The sequence below is a fragment of the Mus caroli genome, unplaced genomic scaffold (assembly GCF_978045245.1).
Source record: "Mus caroli unplaced genomic scaffold, Mus_caroli_1 scaffold_1, whole genome shotgun sequence".
NCBI classification, from domain to species: Eukaryota; Metazoa; Chordata; class Mammalia; order Rodentia; family Muridae; genus Mus; species Mus caroli.
The window spans coordinates 186,971,436-186,988,201 of record NW_028227256.1 but is presented as its reverse complement, the minus strand read 5'-3'; the positions used below and the strand labels follow the sequence as shown (position 1 = coordinate 186,988,201).

General features: G+C 43.2%; 1 long non-coding RNA gene across 1 annotated transcript in view; it reads left to right on the top strand.

Moving 5' to 3' along the window:
* The window catches only part of LOC147006296 (uncharacterized), a 37,163-nt gene extending 23,933 nt beyond the window's left edge, over window positions 1–13,230 (top strand). The window contains exons 2-3 of the long non-coding RNA XR_015046626.1: window positions 11,025–11,100; window positions 13,161–13,230. This is a non-coding gene — a long non-coding RNA (uncharacterized LOC147006296). The remainder of the gene's footprint in view (window positions 1–11,024; window positions 11,101–13,160) is intronic.
* The last annotated feature ends 3,536 nt before the right edge of the window (window positions 13,231–16,766 follow it).

Here is a 16,766-nt window from a genome sequence, read left to right as displayed (position 1 = left end):
CTGGAATTGTAATCAGGGTCTCAGGGCAAACAGTTGAGGAAAATCTTGTGTTTCTAGTAGGTCAGGAGAAAATTACCGGTTTTGAAGTATGACAGGACATTCACCATAATCAAGCTTTTATAAAGCAGGAAACAGCTTACCCTGGGCTTTACCTGATGCTACTCCAGCCTTGTCTGGCATCCCTGTCTGGTCTATGATAGAGATGAGCTAAGAAAAGCTACTGAAAATTAACTCCATCAAGCATGGGGCCACCCAAAGACTGGGCTTGATCACAAGGCTGCAACGCAGAGTGCCTCTCCCATAGACTCATACCACAGTGATGGGGGTTCCCCAGAGCAACTGCACTAAACCCCAGTAGATTGTAGCTGAAAGACCAACAAGATGTCATCACCATGTAAGAAAGAATTGATATCAAAACCCAAAGACAACAGGGATGAGAAAACAAAAATAAGAAAAGATAAGAGAAAGGAAAAGTGTGTTAGGTTTAGTACAGCTATGGCAAGACATGAAATGTCTCAAGGCTAGCCAGATTGACCCCACAGGGCACAGCTGTTTACCTTCACTCTTCCTGCATTAAAATCAAATTGACCATGATAGACATGTATAAGGCATGCCAGCAGACAAGGACCAACGCCTGACATCAGCTGGAGAGTCATATAGAGCACAACGTTTGAAAACACCACACAAGGGCTATAACTCTGGTTAACCTGTAATAGCTCAAATGGAAAAAGCATATAAAAATTACTTCCCATGTAGAGATGGAAACTTTGAAAGAGAACAAAAGGGAAAAGCTAGAAATGAAAACCAACATAACTGAAACGAAGAATGAATTTGCAGGCTTCCTGGTCAACTGGATCATCATGGAGACAGGGAGTTTGGACACATGCTACTAGAAGTTTCCCAAAGTTAACTGCAAAGAAAAAATAAATGAATACCCATACCCCCTGAGTATACACGTAGCAAGGATTTTATAAAAAAAAAATGCGTATATATTATAAATGCATATATATTACTTTATAACTTTCTGTAGACTTTATGTGTACATAATGTATAGTAGAGTATTCTCCAGAAATCAAATTTGTAAAACTTTTATATGCATGGACGTAAATACTCCTCAAAACAACCTCATAGGGTAAATACAAATGTCCTTATTTTATAGCTATTCAGTTTCCTAAGATACTCCAAGGAATGAGGAAGCAGGAAGTAGATGAGCAGGAACTAAAATCACAAATCCATAAGTAAGAGAAGTCAGGGAATTTACACATTACAAAACTCAAGTTCTGGCAGATTGTGAAGGCTGGGATTATCATCCCAGCTTCTTCAGTGATCCATCTGTGACCTGGAGGACACAAAATGGAGACTTGGCTGAACCACTGGGTCACAGACATAATTATGCAAAGCACTGAAGGAGCCAAAGGATCTTGGCCACTTGAAGGTGATACATCTTATGTTTTGAGCCCTAGTAGGGAAGGGCACAGAGCAGAGACAAGAGCCAGTCTGTCAGAGACAATCTGAGTCCTCAGATGCAAGCCCAAGGACCGAGAACCATTCCTCTACACACCTGCCACGACCATCTATCAGTATGGATGGGAACTCATTGTATTCTGGGTTCATCGATAGGCACTATGGGAATTCCTTCAGCACTGAGATGGTCTGATCTTGCCTTCATGGAAAACACATACTTATGAAGCCGTTCTGTCTGCTTTGTGGCCAGTTGCTAAAGCCGTAGGCTTGAATACAGGGATGGCACTTTTCTTGCAGGCAAAACACAAAACCAGAAACTGAGCAATATTTTCGAGGTATGAAATCTGTAATCTTTATCTGACTTTCCAGAAACATCTGGGATTTCAGTTCTTAATTCTCATTGCTCTGGAAAGCACTTAGCTTCCTCCTGACATTAACCTTCAGCTGACCTTATAGTAACAAGATTTCAGAGGAGCCCAGATGTCTACGGAGCCTGAATCCCTCATGAGTCTGAGCCTGGAGTCACAGTGCCCTGGGAGTGAGAAGGCATGACCACTGTGACATGGTAACATTTCACTATTTTAAATCTTTTGTTTCTCTTACTTTCCATGCTGAGGTTTAAGTTATTTTTCCTAGTATGAAGCTCGTGAAGGTTTCCAGACTAAATCATAAGTATTTTAAGTACTATGTGAGTCCATTCCTACCACCAGCTAGTTTAGGGTAAAGAACAATAAACATTTTCTAAATAGATCAACTTTTTGTGTTTGGCTTTGATTAAAATTTTGTATTTTAATTTTATATGTGCAAATGTACCTCCCCATGTGTGTATGTATGTGTGTGTATGTGTGTGTGTATATGTGTGTGTATGTGTGTGTGTATGTGTGTGTATGTGTGTGTATGTGTGTGTATGTCTGTGTGTATGTCTGTGTGTGTATGTGTATGTGTGTATGTGTGTGTGTAATATGTGCCACCTCTGTGTGAGTGCTCAAAGAGACCAGCAGAGGGTGTCAGACTGGAGTTGCAGACAGTTGTGAGTACCCTGGTGAGGGTGCTGAAACCAAACTCTAGAAAAGCAGCCAGGGTCTTGCCCTCTAAGCTCTCTCTTCAACACTTCTTTAAATTCTTCTAGAACTCTGATTTCTGCAGTGAATCCCTTTGCTTATGTGACAAGTCCACTGATCAAAGGTTCATTTTCATATTCTAGTGTCTGTCCTAACGTATCAACTGACAGCTAAGTTTCTCGGTTACTCAAATTGTATTACTGCAATATGAATTAGGTTCTAGGAAAGGAAAAATAGTATTTAAAATGCAAGAAAACTAAGGGCTGTGGCATGTACCATGTACGGTGACAGACTCTAGAGCCTGCCTTCCTCACGAAGCACAGGCATGCTTTATAAAATCGGCTTTGCTCCTCCAACCTACCGAACCCCTCAGGAAGCATTGCCCATACTCACAACTGCATGGCATCCTTTCTATGCACCAAAACTCACGCTCTTCCTCCGTAAATACTGAGGCAAAGTTTCCCCTGTAGCCTCGTTAGGCCTGGGATTTGTGGTGATTCTTTGCCTGGGCCTCTCACGTGCTGGAATTACAGCCACATGCAATACAACCCAGCTCTCCAGTTCTTCAGCTTGCCATAATCCTGCTACCTGCTTCTCTTCTTCTTCTTCCTACCTCTCCCTCTCCGTACATGTGAACATATCTTGGGCTTCTCTGCTCTATCGGGTTACTGTATTGAGAAAAAGAGGAATAAAGAGAAAGAGAAGAAGAAAGAGAAGAAGAGAGGGAGGAAGAGAGGAAGGAAGAGAGTAATTGATTGAGAGTTTGTTCTGCCCCAGCCAACAAAGTCTAAATATCTTTGCCCATCCTGTTTATTTTGCACTAATGAAATGAATGAAACATGACCATCAGCCCAAAATTTATTTGGCGAAACAAAAACTTACACAATAGCAAGGACTCCTAAATGGTAAAATTACCCTTTGACATGTTTTGTCTCTTTCTCACAGGAGACTCTTGAGAAATGTCTAAACATAGCACAAGACCACACAGATATTAGCAATTCTTACAACCCATAATAAATAAAGAAAACACATCTGACACTTGGTGTCATCAAAATTTAAGGTTTGGAATGCGCAACCTGCACAACAGCACTCCTTCCACAGCTATGCTATGCATTAGGTAACTGGACAGTTGACCCCAGCCTAGTAGTCACCACCAGACGGTTCCCTGGCTGTGTGATTAATGGAATTCTCACCACATTTGCCCTCTATCCAGCCTGTGTCTGCAGATGATGGGAAGAGTCTCCCAGGTGCATCTGCACTCACCAGTGTCCTGCTCTGTGGTGGCCCCCGTTGTGGCCCTCCATGCTGCCATTCACTCTTGCCAGCCTGGGCTTTTGAGCTATCCAAGAGCACAGGTCACTCCTAGATTACCTCCTAAGCATGGTGTCACACATGCCAGACACAGTATCTCACATCTCAGAGGGATGTGACTCTCTCAGATTCATTTAAAAGCCACTTAACACTCTCTATTTAATTTTGCAAAACTCCTGCATGATGAGCTGTGTGGGATTAGTCCACAGTGGTTTCTGTGGATGACTAGCCTCTCTCCTGGTAGGGGATTCCTCTACGTGAAGAGATTGTACTCAGCCAGCAGCCCTCGCTCTGCTGTGGCATTGGGATGTGTCCTTCATGGGATGTGACTCTTCAGAGGCAGCGAAGCATTCTTCTGTCTCTCAGGACCTCATAGAAGCCTCCTTGGATTAAGAAAATGTGGTCCTCAGTGAATATAACAGCCCATTGTAAGCTCCAGTTGAGGAGTATTTCTTCCTCTGGGAGCACCGTCTCTGTAGTCTGAAGTAAGGTCTCCAGGGAGTCTTTTCAATACCACTGTGGAAAATATGCCACAGAGAATTAGACCACAGTGGAAATGGTCTTACGCTAAGTGGTTTTCCATTTAACTTCAAAAGGACAAGGGCCTTGAGGTTAAAAGAACATTTTGCATTGATACGATCAGTGGTCTGGCTATGGAGGGGTCATCTGGGATGCCTGACAGTAGGGCCTAAGAATTTAAGACTCAAATCTAAGGCCATTACTGCAATCAGAACACCACACTGAGTTTTTACCTCCCGCCTCTAACAACCTCCTAGACCAGTGGTTCTCACCCTATGGGCCATGACCCCCTCAGCAAAGCCCCTGTCTCCAAAAATATATTTACATTAAGATTTATAACAGTAGGAAAATTACAGCTATGAAGTAGAAATGAGAATCATTTTACGGTTGGGATCAGCCCAGCATGAGGGTAGTAGAGAGTCGCAGGGTTAGGAAGGTTGAGAGCCACTGTCCTAGATGGTGCATTCATCAACCTCATAACAGAAATAGCCTGCGACCTTAGTCCACCATGTCATCTCTCACATGACGACCTACTGTCTTTGACGCTCTGCTGTAGAAAGTCAGTCAGAGCCAGATGTCTAAGTGCTTCCATCAGCACCAATAACATCCACTTTGAAAGATTCAGTCAGAATCACAGACTTCGCAGCAAAATGCAAGCCAAACTGCACCAGCTCACGGTACCTCTGCTATCCCCGTCTCCTTCCTCCCCACCTGAACTTCTTATCCCTCAAACGAAGCTACCCACGATTTTGATCAAATCAAACCCAAGGAATTTGGCACAAGATGAAAAGAGGGAGTCGCCTGCCGCCCGCACACCCGAACTTGGGACCTGTAAGGGGTGGGTTCCTTCAAACCCATTGTTTTGCTGCAAGAACTGTTTTCAGTGATGGGAACACAATCCCCACCACCCCTGTGACCCCATTCTGTCCCCAACCCCCCAAGAGACAGCAAAAAGCTGTTCTACCTCACATAACCCCAAACTGCTATTCATACACATTTAAAAAGCCATTTCGGGATATTGCCTGAGATCTCAAATTCCACCTAACGGCTTCAGTTTGTATAATTTTATGTCTGCAGGGAGCTAATGAGGTCTTTCTCCACTATAGATGAGTAACCCTTCACAGGAATGGCTGACTGGGCTATCTCCAAATGTCCCTTCATCTCTCAATATCACTCAGCGGCTCATGAGTCTTTTCTTCCATGGATTTGCTGCTTGAGCGATGACTTCTGTTTCTCTGAAGGGCAGGCACACTCAAGTCACTGCAAGTTAAACCATTAGCAGCAAAAGGGGTCACACTATAAATGAAAGCACTGCTCAGGGGAGCTGATACCCCTGTTCCTCATCTAGAGCTGTGGGCAGACAATGAGAGTATAGAAGTTGATGCCGTTGTCACAGAAGGAAAGTCTTCACTCAATTCAAGGAAAGAATTCTGTGAAACGGTTTCAGAGGTGAAATGTAAACAGTCTAGATACATTAGGAGACGTTCTCAAATGAATTCAGTATAGCAGAAGAACAGCACGCAGATACAAGAGGAGCGAGACAAGGGAAGATGATCTTGTTTAAACCCAGTTGCTCTTTCTGGATATTTCATTGCTGGAACAATAAGCTCATCTCTCCGATGGTGATTTACTTACAAGGAGGACTATGAATCAACTTTAGTCTCTTTAGAGCAGTCGGTCCAAAATGCAAACTACTTTGTGTTACAGTGAGCTTCAGCTGTCAACTTGGCCACAAGCCCAGAGTCACCTGGAAAGGGGCATGTTGCAGGATATTCCATTGTGAGGAGCAGCAGTCCTAAGATGGCTCCCAGGACTGTAGCCAAGTCTTATGACTTGCACCTGACTTCCTCATACACCTGAAAATAAGTCACGACCATCGTGAGAACTGCGCAGGTATACCATGATGCAAGATCGGACCAGACGACAAGTGATGATTCTGGCCAATGGACTACTGTTACATGGACTGGGCTGATGGGACATGGTTGAGAGGTTATATAAGGGATTGTGATTGGGGGCAGAGATACATACACAAGATAGAGATACATAAGAGACTATTCCCAGAGAGAGATTCATGCATGATGTTAAAAGGTTCCTGAATAAACTGCTTTGAGAAGAACGTAGTGTCATCGTCGCTCTTTTCTGCTGGCCAGAAACAGAAGCCACATTCCATTAGACTGTGAACCCAGAGATTGTGTTATCTAGTAGAAAAACCTGCTTCTAGTTATGGTATGGCTTGATTCTAGCACACACCTTGAATTCATGAGCTTTCTGTTTATTATAAACCGGATTAAATAAAGTCAACCATAGGTCAAGAGGTGGAACAAACTACCAATTGACAAGAAGTAAACACAGAAAAAAAAAAACAGAGTGAGAGGAAGACAGGAGGACAGATAGACACACAGGAAGTAGAAGGGGGCACATACAGTGTGGAGGAAAACTTCGTTTTGGTACCTACGTTGACTGAGGAGGAAGGTCAGCTGGGTGCTTTCTCTGCCTCTCTGAGCTACCAGGCTTTCACCCCAGGATCTAGCTCCCCAGTCTTCACTGGTAAAATCAAATGATTGAGGTTTGGGTAAAACAAAACAAAAACAAACCAAAAATAGGGAACTGGAACTGAAGAATTGTCTTCATCGGATTGGCCTGTGGGCATGACTGTGGGGTAGGCTTCTGATGACTAAGTGACAGAAGGGCACAGACCACTGAGGACAGGTATGCCATCCCTAGACTGTGCTATGTGGGCCTGGGCTAGGAAAGCTGACTGAACAAGCCAGAAGAAGCCAGCTAGTAAGGAGCTCATCCACGGCCTGTATTACAGATCCTACCTCCAGGTTCCTGCTCATTGATGGAGCATGGACGTGTACGCCAAGAAAAGCCTTTCCTCTTCCTCCTGACTCTCAGTCAGTGTTTATCACAGCCCCAGGGAGCAAGCTGGTCAGCTTACTGTTATCAGAAGGATAGTATGTGAGTGAGAGAGAGAGAGGCCAGGGACAGGGGTGTCTTATTTTCATGCTACATAGCAACAAAAAGTATTGTTTGGTTCAACAACATCAATGTCCATCAAATTATGCAAGAAGCCAGAAAAGGTGGTGCAGGCAGAGGTGGGAAGGTCTCTGACTTCGGGGCTGATCTGAATTACATAGTAGGTTCCAGAGCAGCCAGGGTCACGTTGCAGAGACCCTGCTTAAAAAGGGGAGTGGAGTTGGGAGATGGAGACAGGAGCAGAGGGAGTAAGGGAGAGGGAGGGGGTAATAAAAATGAGCGATCGCCCAACAGACATTTTGTCTGACTGTGGAGACAGTTATAAACAAAACTTTTTCAAGTATATACTTGGAATTTATAAGTCTTACCTTAAACATGCAAGAAAGCGATCTAAAAAGTTAAAAATAAGCAACAAGAACTTTCTTGTTCAAATTATTTCTAAAACAAATATTATTTTATAACTGATAAGACAATTCTCATTAAAACAAAGGCGAATCCAGAAGTGATAATCTTACCCTTGGGAGCAGGAGGAGGAGGAAGGCAGGGGAGAAATTCACAGTCCTCTTTGACTACATAGGGAATTCAAGACCTGTGTCGGCTACTTAAGACCCTGTCTTGGAAGAGTAATACCAAATTATAGAAGGACGTTTAAGTAAAGTTTAATTCTGTTCATGTTGTCAGATGCCAAGCTGAAGGTTTAGTGTATTCTGCATACTTTTTTGAGATATTTACCATGTGGGGGAAAAATGAAAATGAAACAGGAAGTGAGTACTCTGAACTGGATAAACTGAGCCTGTGTCCCCATTACACTGACCTCTTTCAGCCTGTTGACTGAATGGCTTGGCTTAGTACATTTTGCATACACTGTGGAGCAAATCAAAAGTTCCATGTCTTTCAAGTGGATTGCTCTTAATCCACTGGTCTTTAGGGTAGGTCTTACATATTGTATTTACCCTCTTTCCTCAGGCTGCTTTGTGGTGGCTTCCCTGTAAGGCTCACCAATGTTGCCATTCTCCTCAGCGCTTTAAATAGTTTCATTGTTCTTTTAAAAATCAATTTATCTCTATAAATTTAAATTACGTTGGATCTCCTGGAGCTGGAGTACAGACATGTGAGTTGGCTGACTTAGGTGCTGGGAACTCATCTCAAGTTCTCTGCAAGCACAGTACATAATGGAAACCCAGGCACCATCTCTCTATCCCTGTTTTGATCATTCTTAAATGTTTTCTCTGAGCTGAGTCTAATCTAGACAAGCTCGCACTTTTATTTAAGTTTTCAAAGAGAATTCCACATGACTGATTTTTTTTTTCTACTCTGTGCATGCCTACAGGAAACAGGATTCTGCTGCCTGGGGTAGTAGCATTTGTCTCTGCAATGTCTTCGTGTGGGTAGTGGTTAGGGAAATGGATGTTGAAGAGATAGTCAGGAGGGATCATCTATAAAAGAGTACTGCTGGGTGTTCTGCCACAAAGACTGGGGAGAGAGAAAAGGTGGGAGCAAGGGAACATGGGATTGTTAGCTAAAGGCTTTGAGCCATTCCTTCCTGTAGTTGCTCCAGGAGGAGAAGAGACACTGAGCTGATAAATCTGGGTCAGGATGTTCTGCTCCAGTGGAGTACAGAGGGAGTCATGGGTGGTATGGATGATTTTCATATTCCACAGTTAGCAATGCTCAATTTTGGAGTACAATGAAAGCAATTAGAAGTTAACTAGGACACTTTCTATGTACAGTATCCAAGCATCCCTTGCCCTCATCTTGTTCTGTTCCCGGTCAGTTTCAGTATTACACTTGCATTTATCCGTGTCTGTGTGTAGCCGTTTGTGTGTTATATGCATGAGTGGTTTGCCTGTTTACTCTGTGTGTACCTGGCGCCCTGTGGAGGCCAGAGACACCATCTCCTGGAATTCATGTTATAGACGACTGCTGTGAGCTGACGTGGATACAGGGAATCAAACTCAGGTCCTCTGGCAAAGCAGCTTTCTGACCCATCCCCTCCGCCCCCAGTGTTGCTGTTATGATTGAAGTGGAAACTTGGGGGTTCTTTGGAAAGTCAGTTGTGTTGGATGGTGTTTTGCTTGGGCAAACACGTGGAGGAGCATTTCGCTGAAGTGGACACAGGTGAAGGAAGGGCTAAGGCAGACTAGTGAAGGAAGGTTTAGCTGAAGCAGACACAGCAGGTGAAAGGATGTTCTGCTAAAGCAGGCACGTGAAAGAACATATGGTGAAGGAGCCTTCGCTAATGACACATATGTATTAGTCTGCCTTACAGTGTTTAGTTGAGCTGTGTTTATTGGGACTCCATAGAGAGAACTGCACCAAAATCCTTCTGGCGGTGAGCTGCGGTTTCTTGCTGCTTCCACAGATTCGGGCTAATTGGCAGAGTGATGTCAGCTGAGATAGATGCACATGCAAAGGCAAGACCCATGGTGAGGCGAGGCCTGTGGGGGGCATGTAACGTTTGGAGGGAGTATAAATAGGACTCGACAGACAGTGATGGAGCTGGAGCTAGGCTTGCTTATAGAGCTAGCTGTGCAGCACTTGTTGGTCTTCTCTCAATTCTCCTCTTGTGAGGAACATTTGTGTTGCAAAAAAAAAAAAAGGCACCTAAGTGTGAACGTTCTTTTTCAAAAGGGATGCATGCTGTGGTGATGTCATTTCAATGCATGTCAAAGGGCTGTACACGAATATTTGGTTGCTAAAAACAATTTAACACACACACACACACACACACGCATCCAAATGAAGTCACAGAGAAGAGGCTTGGTTGCCGGCTCAGAGAGCACATTTGCATGCTTACTAAAGTCTAGCCAGTAGCACGGGTCAGACGGGGACTGGAGGCAGGCTGTGAGACACTCTCTGCGCGCGCACCACATCACTTATATGAGCGCTTAATAACTGTGTACTCTTCCAGAAGAGACCTAAGGCATCTTCTATATAAATTGTTATTGTTGAGATGAAATTTCAATCTGTGATACGAGAAACCCACTTTTGCCAAATCCATCCATCTCTGAGAGAGCTGAGAGGATAGCAGCTGCCGGGGGGATGAGAATCATCTGGGTTTGGGATCCGCTATTGTGTTTCAGGGCCGACATTATCCCGTATCAATGGCTGCAGCAAAATTAGTTTTATTAGTCAGATAATGGGCGCAAAGGCAGACACTGAAACGGTCACAGAACTGATGCTCTACTGCTCTGGGGACTATTGCTACTGAGGTTTTGTCCCAGGACGAGGTCAACATAGGGCAGAATATAGTTTCCTGTCTGTTCGTTTCTGGAAAGCACACTCCAAGTCTACGGCTAAGAAGGCTCACTGTGTGACGTTCTCAAGGGGGAAAAAAATCTAGATGGGTGTGTTCAGAGAAGTTACTTTAAAAAAAAACAAAAACAAACAAACAAACAAAAAACATGTGAACTGCTGTTAAGTTAGGAGACTAATTCCAATGTCACCCTTTGAATTCTCTATTGCTAGGAATTTAATTGTATACTTACCACTGTTTGGGCATCAGAAAAATCTGTCCAGAGTGCGGTGGTTGGGTAAGTCTGTATCCCACTGTTAGCCCAGTGGCCTTTCTCACCTGAGTTATTGGTGAAATATGCACAGAGCCCAACTGAAAAGTGAACACATAAAATTGGTGAGCCACTTCACAGAAATTCATCTTTAACATAAAGCATGTCTTTTTTCCCCCCTCAGCTGTGCTGAATTATAGAACTCAGCGATGAACTTCCCAATGGAGCCACGGCAATGAGGGATTTCTTCCTAAGTATAAGTGGGCATCTCTTTTGTGCTGAAATTTTTATCTTTTTGGCAAAAATGTGATTTCACACCTATTGACAATTGTGCTAACAATCTTGCAATAAAGAGTCATTTGATTATCAATATCCACACTTAATAAATAGATTGATAGAAAGGTAAGGTGCTGGGGTAAATTTGGGACCACAGTGCAGGTCATTTAATGCCTGCTCAGCTCAGACCATTTTTTTCTTTATTGATTACTGACTCTCACCAAGGTTGACTATCATTGTTTTTAATGGGATACATATAAGCAATACAATTATTAATAGAGATTTTATATTCCATTGGAATGGAATAGTGTGAGATTTTTAATAAGCAAGTAAACAAACTAAAAGACGGTATATTTAGGGATCGAGAGATGGTTCGATGGTTAAGGACACTGGCTGAGGACCAGGGGCCAATCCTCAGCACCTACATGGTGTCTTACAACCATCAGTAACTCCAGCACCAAGGGATCTGGCACCCTCTCCTGATATCCACAGGCACCAGGCAAACATGTAGTTCACATTCACTCTCCAGGCAAAGCACATTTTATCACATAAAATGATAACACTATCTTTAAAATTAAAAAAGAAACGCAAGACAATAAAAACAAGAAGAGTTTTAAAAATGATAATCTTATTTATTTTTGAAAGAAGGCAATTTTGGACAAGTATAACTACATTGAAAATAAAGCAAGCCAAGCCGGTGAGAAGCCAGTGGGGTAGGGGATGTCTTACAGAGGGATACCGAGGGATCTGTTTTTAAATAGTTAAGAACAAGGAAGGCCTCCATGAAGAAATGTTTGTATGGCAGGTCTGTTTATGTGTATCAAGTTCACACTGATTGGTAATATCAGTTTCGTGCATATGGACATGAAAGAGAGACAGGCAGTGGAGAAAGAAGACAGAAGCGGTGGGTGTTTGTGACAGCCTGAGTCTTAGCTCCTGTTGAAGCCTTGATGCCCAAGCCTGAGTGTCCTGAGCTGCAGACACTGAGAGGTGTTAATGGTATTGCCAGAGATTGTCAATCCCACCAGTCAAGAATAAAACCACTACCACAACTAAAATCCAAATTTGAAGCAAGCTTTAATTGAGTACTGGCCAGGTGGATGGATTCTGGCCAAGTCTACCCCTGGGTTCCCCAGATAATGGCCAGAAGTCATGTTTTGGGGAGGCTTAAAGAGCCAATCCCACAATGCCCACATTTCTCAGCATATCCAATAAGGGGGCAAGCACATCCTGACATAATTCCTACCCACATACCTCCTGCCCACACGTGATCAAGTGCACCCTGTGCAGATGACCCAACAAACATAGGACACAGGAACTTATGCAAACAGAACCCTTAACCTGCAAGGTCTATTTCCCTGTTTTAATCTCAAGGGATGGGGCTTCATCAATGGAGTCCTCTAATCGAGGACCCAGAGCTGTATGTGACTGAGACACGGAGGACACTTTAGAAACTGTCCCTAGCTGAGGGACATAGGTCACTGGGGCATGCCTTTGAAGGGCATATTTTGTCTCCAGACTTCTTGAAGGATGTATTTTGTATATATATACTTTTTTCCTAGGGGAATATTCTCCCTCCTTTCCTTCTCTGCTCTTTCTCCCTCCCTAGTTGCTTTCTGGCCAATATAAGGAAAAACCACAATCCAACTACATCCCTCCTTCACAGAGTGTTGCTTGGGTCTTTTGTCACAAAAGTGAAAAGCTGGCTACTACAGCATCCTTTTATGGAAACAGTTATCTTTTGTTTCGAGGCATTTTAAAGTCTCCATTTTGGTTCTAAAAGAGGCATATTCAGAGGAAATAGTATTGACAAAGGACAAAAAGAATCCACACACACACATACACAAAGACCCGACTGCTCTCCAAACTGAATGGTGGGAATATGTTTGTCTACCAATTTCACAACTACATCCAAGGATCGACATAGAACACTGTACCAAAGAGATTCTCCGTAACTCAGGATGGAGATGAACCCTCATCATGGGATTTTTCAGGCAAAGAACCAGAGTTCTCCAAATAAATTGTTTATCTTGTTTCCTTTTAGCTGATTTCCGGAAGGGAAAAATCTTGTGAAGCAAATCGGAGTTAGAATCTCAGAGTCCGGGAAGACCATCGATTCTTCCAGGAGGCGTTGCTCGCTTTGATTAGAAAGACAAAGCAAAAGCCAAGTTAAAGTTTTCAAAAGCTTGCCTGCCTGAACCTGTTCTATCAATTGTAAAAATAAAGATGTTGACATTTCCTATCTCCAAACCGCAGTATTCCCCCAACGCCAGAGCTGAAGTAATTTGGATTAGTGCTCCTTTTAAGCTAGTAGTCAAATACACACATTACTTTCCAAATGAGTCACTTTCACTTTAAAATTGTGTAGACCCTAGAACCTTTCCCACTGGGAGTAACAATAAAAGACTTCCAGATTTTAATTTTGGTAAGGAGAAATTTTTAAAGCATTTCATTTGCCTGTGTTTCATGTGACTGGCTGTTTTGCCTATGTGTATGTCTATGTAACACACAATGTGCTAAGTGTTCTTAATTACTGAGCCACCTCACTAGCCACACAAGTGTATTTAAAAAAAAAATCTATTACCATTGTGTATTTGAAATTACCAAAAATAAGAGGGATACAGTGTGACAAAAATCCAGCAGATTTTCTGTAGAAGACTTCCTAAAACAAGTTAAAACTCAGCCCCAGAACTAAATGTCAAGGGATTATATGTTACTGGAAAGATGAGACATTTTAATGTCAAAGGGCAGAGTCTGGCACCAGAAAGTACTGAAGGAGTATTCTTTGTTAGATAGAATCCAAGATTATTTTTTTTTTCTTGAGACAGTCTCATGTAGCCTAGGCCAGTCTTAAACTCCCCATATAGTGGGAGGTGACCTTGAATTCCTGATCTTCCTGCCTCTGCCCCTCAAGTGCCAGGATGAAAGATGTGTGCATTTCCACACCTAGCTAGGACTCTGGTGTGTTAATGGAATCTTTCATGACTATACGTAGTGTGCAAAGGTGTTTAAAATATGGCTTTATTCTCCTGTCCTATCTGCTACTTGCCCTCTGATCCATGCTGTTTGTCTCTGACTTCACTCCCATCCCCATCCCCATGTCATTCCCCACCCCCCATCCCACCCCCACCTTCCATCCCACCCCCACTCCCTGCTGAGACTTCCCACCCATCTTTGTGAGAACTGTAGAGACCTTGAGCATCCCCCACACCCCATCCCACCCCCATCTTCCATCCTAACTCCCCACTCCCTGCTGAGGCTTCCCACCGGTCTCTGTGAGAACAGTGGAGACCTTGAGTGCCTCACACACTTAATACTGATGGATTTTATTCCTGACTGAGCTTCTGATCACCCCGGAGCTTCACTAAGTACAAAAGCCCAAGTCTAGTATTCCCAGAGACTCTGGTATAATTTCTCTAGGGAGGAGACTTGAGGTAGGTATTTTTAAAACTCTCTAGGATATTCTAATTAAAGCACAGGCAAGTCTGAGATGTGATCTTTAAAATAAGTGTGGTGCCTTCAATGCGTGTCTCTTGTTTCTTGCTTTCTTGTATAAAACCTGCTGTGATCCCTGCGACACGAAGCCCGCAATCCTGGTTGATGATGTTGATCTTGGGTTAAAGGTCTAAAACAGAAATATACAAAAGAAAATGAGGCCGAGGAAACAGGCTCTATTTTAGTTTGGAGAGATTGTTTAAGGGTGACTTTGGCCTGGGGTTTTAATGTGAGGCCAGGGTTAGGTGCTCGGTGTGATGAAGACAGGATTCTGCAGCTCCTATTGGGATGCTCTGACCAGTGGGTCAATCAGTAAAGGGAAAACTCTATGATTGGAGAATCCACACTGAGAAGTGCTAGGGAAATGATTACCACCTTCTATCTGTGTGACTTTGGTCCAAACATTGCCAAGTCTCCAGATTTCCTGACAGTGTTAGAAGAAAAATATAAATAAAATCATTTTTCTAAGTGTGGGAGAAAGAAAGGCTTGGATTCACAGTTCAGTGAACTCTATCAAGCATGCCCAGGTTAAGCAGCCATACTAAGTGCTAAAATCTTGTTAAAAAGAAATGTCTTGACAAAACAAAAGCAAACTCGAAGGCTGCTTACTCTACCCAGTAGAAGAAAGAAAGAAAAAAAAGGTTCAGTATTCTTGAAAAGTTTAAGAGCAGATTTAGATAAACCCAGCCCAAGTGTCCTTCTGTCTCCAGGGCTCTGCTATCCCATTTGCCTGAGAAAAGTGGCCTTTGTCATTTCTCCATGACAGCAACCAGTTCCTTCCACAAACCAAGTTAAAAAGAAAGAGAGAGAGAAAGGAAGGAAGAAAGAAAGGAAGGAAGGAAGAAGGTGGGAAGGAAGGAAGAAAAGGAAGGGAGGAAGGAAGGGAAGGAGGGAGGGAGGGGAGGAGGGAGGGAGGAAGGAACAAAAGAAAGGAAGTAAGGAAGAAAAAGAAAAAACAAAACAGGGGGCGCCCAAATCAAAGCACAAGAAAGCTGAGTATCAGTGAACTTAGGAAAAACTAGAGACAAAGAGGAAAACTCATCTCCTCCATGGAGTCACGCTAGCTCGCTACTGAACACATGTGTGACCCGAAGGCTGAGGTGGGAAGACATGGAGGCTGAGACCTGACTGTGCTGCATTCATGACCTCAAAGAAAACAGAAAAATGGAGTCAGTCGCACTGATTCTCTGTCGACAAAATTCATAAAGTCAAGGAGTCAGAGAAGAGGTCCTCCTGCATGGTGCCCTGACCCTGCCAAATGTCCTTGCCTTTGCTCTGGCTTGTATCCTGCTTACATTTCAAGAGGTGTGTGTGTGTGTGTGTGTGTGTGTGTGTGTGTTAACCAATCCACCAGTAGACAACCCAACACACAAAATCCCTCAAATTGAGAAATATGCAGGAAAGATGGAGTAACAAAGATCCTTTAAAAAATGGACCATAAGGAATTAAAACTGCTCCAGGAAACACTTTGGAGAGAGAAGGGGTTAAAATCCTGATGCCTAGGAGCAGGGACTGAAGGTCCTTTGACAGATGATGTCAGACAGTTGATGTCACCTCAGAATCTGCCTTTGCATAGCCCCAACTTTCCTTCCACGTTTGTTTGTTTGCTTGTTTGTTTGTTTGTTCTGTTTTGTTTTTTATAAACTCATCACACTGCAACAGGAAAACCTGTTAAGACTAAGAACTTTTTTCGAGCCCAATTTCAATGAATTTATTTTTACTTGCTAAAATTAATAAGTCTTAAGGTAGAATCATTGAGAAAGTGCTCCCAACAGCCTTATTAAGATATAGTTAATTAAAAAGGAAAAAGTGCCGACAATCACGGGTAGCATCGTTAGAGTCAGTGTGTTTAAGGTTCTAGGAATCAATCAAGTTGGCTGTGACCTTGAACGCATATCTTCTCACCAGTACTTACATTAGAATATAAACTGAAAATGAGCCTCACACTGTTTACAAGCCAAGACCGTCCTGAGTCCCCACAGCAGGAGTGCTGGAAGCCACTTAGGGTCAGAGTGAGGGCGGAGCTCCCTGGAGGCCCATGTCCAGGTAATTGTCATAATCTAACTTTCCCTTTCATTCCCCAGAAGAGCCAGAGCCCCTCCTGGGCACTGTCTGTATTTGATCTGTCTTGGGGGCTCCTGCTTGGTAGGGCTTT